The following is a 2500-nucleotide window of genomic DNA, read 5'->3' as shown; positions in this document are numbered from 1 at the left end:
TTTACCTGCCTTTTCCTCAGCGAGCATGCCAAAGTTGAGAGAAAACGCCCTTCGCCATTGACGGGACCAGACGTTGACGACTACGTCTTTCTTTTTTTCACGGCGCCTGAACGATTTGGGCAATTCTCCACAGCGCGTTTACTTTTTATCCACAACCTTTACCTGCCTTTTCCTCAGCGAGCATGCCAAAGTTGAGAGGAAAACGCCGTTTGGCATGGACAGGAGCAGGCGTTGACGACCAGGTCTTTTTTTTGGTCTTTTTTTTTCACAGCGCCGGAAGGATTCAGGCAATTCTCCAAAGCCGGTTACTTTTATCCACAACCTTTACTGGACCTTTTTTTTCTTTTTTTCCTTTTTTCTCTCTCCGAGCATGCCAAAGTTGATAGAAAACGCGGTTCGGCATGGACGGGAGCAGGCGTTGAGGAGTAGGCCTTTTTTTGAGGGCCCAGAAAGTATTTTGGCAATTTTTTACTTTTTTATCCACAACCTTTACCTGCCTTTTTTTCTCTCCGAGCATGCCAAAGTTGAGAGAAAACGCCGTTTGGCATGGACGGGAGGAGGTGTGGAGGAGTAGTCCATTTTTGAATGGCAGCGGAAAGATTTTGGCAATTGTAGCGAGGTTCTTCGGACTTTTATCCACAACCTTTACCTGCCTTTTCCTCAGCGAGCATGCCAAAGTTGAGAGAAAACGCCCTTCGCCATTGACGGGACCAGACGTTGACGACTACGTCTTTCTTTTTTTCACGGCGCCTGAACGATTTGGGCAATTCTCCACAGCGCGTTTACTTTTTATCCACAACCTTTACCTGCCTTTTCCTCAGCGAGCATGCCAAAGTTGAGAGGAAAACGCCGTTTGGCATGGACAGGAGCAGGCGTTGACGACCAGGTCTTTTTTTTGGTCTTTTTTTTTCACAGCGCCGGAAGGATTCAGGCAATTCTCCAAAGCCGGTTACTTTTATCCACAACCTTTACTGGACCTTTTTTTTCTTTTTTTCCTTTTTTCTCTCTCCGAGCATGCCAAAGTTGATAGAAAACGCGGTTCGGCATGGACGGGAGCAGGCGTTGAGGAGTAGGCCTTTTTTTGAGGGCCCAGAAAGTATTTTGGCAATTTTTTACTTTTTTATCCACAACCTTTACCTGCCTTTTTTTCTCTCCGAGCATGCCAAAGTTGAGAGAAAACGCCGTTTGGCATGGACGGGAGGAGGTGTGGAGGAGTAGTCCATTTTTGAATGGCAGCGGAAAGATTTTGGCAATTGTAGCGAGGTTCTTCGGACTTTTATCCACAACCTTTACCTGCCTTTTCCTCAGCGAGCATGCCAAAGTTGAGAGAAAACGCCCTTCGCCATTGACGGGACCAGACGTTGACGACTACGTCTTTCTTTTTTTCACGGCGCCTGAACGATTTGGGCAATTCTCCACAGCGCGTTTACTTTTTATCCACAACCTTTACCTGCCTTTTCCTCAGCGAGCATGCCAAAGTTGAGAGGAAAACGCCGTTTGGCATGGACAGGAGCAGGCGTTGACGACCAGGTCTTTTTTTTGGTCTTTTTTTTTCACAGCGCCGGAAGGATTCAGGCAATTCTCCAAAGCCGGTTACTTTTATCCACAACCTTTACTGGACCTTTTTTTTCTTTTTTTCCTTTTTTCTCTCTCCGAGCATGCCAAAGTTGATAGAAAACGCGGTTCGGCATGGACGGGAGCAGGCGTTGAGGAGTAGGCCTTTTTTTGAGGGCCCAGAAAGTATTTTGGCAATTTTTTACTTTTTTATCCACAACCTTTACCTGCCTTTTTTTCTCTCCGAGCATGCCAAAGTTGAGAGAAAACGCCGTTTGGCATGGACGGGAGGAGGTGTGGAGGAGTAGTCCATTTTTGAATGGCAGCGGAAAGATTTTGGCAATTGTAGCGAGGTTCTTCGGACTTTTATCCACAACCTTTACCTGCCTTTTCCTCAGCGAGCATGCCAAAGTTGAGAGAAAACGCCCTTCGCCATTGACGGGACCAGACGTTGACGACTACGTCTTTCTTTTTTTCACGGCGCCTGAACGATTTGGGCAATTCTCCACAGCGCGTTTACTTTTTATCCACAACCTTTACCTGCCTTTTCCTCAGCGAGCATGCCAAAGTTGAGAGGAAAACGCCGTTTGGCATGGACAGGAGCAGGCGTTGACGACCAGGTCTTTTTTTTGGTCTTTTTTTTTCACAGCGCCGGAAGGATTCAGGCAATTCTCCAAAGCCGGTTACTTTTATCCACAACCTTTACTGGACCTTTTTTTTCTTTTTTTCCTTTTTTCTCTCTCCGAGCATGCCAAAGTTGATAGAAAACGCGGTTCGGCATGGACGGGAGCAGGCGTTGAGGAGTAGGCCTTTTTTTGAGGGCCCAGAAAGTATTTTGGCAATTTTTTACTTTTTTATCCACAACCTTTACCTGCCTTTTTTTCTCTCCGAGCATGCCAAAGTTGAGAGAAAACGCCGTTTGGCATGGACGGGAGGAGGTGTGGAG

This window comes from Babylonia areolata, unplaced genomic scaffold (genome assembly GCF_041734735.1).
Source record: "Babylonia areolata isolate BAREFJ2019XMU unplaced genomic scaffold, ASM4173473v1 tig00007748, whole genome shotgun sequence".
NCBI classification, from domain to species: Eukaryota; Metazoa; Mollusca; class Gastropoda; order Neogastropoda; family Buccinidae; genus Babylonia; species Babylonia areolata.
This window is presented reverse-complemented; position numbering follows the sequence as displayed.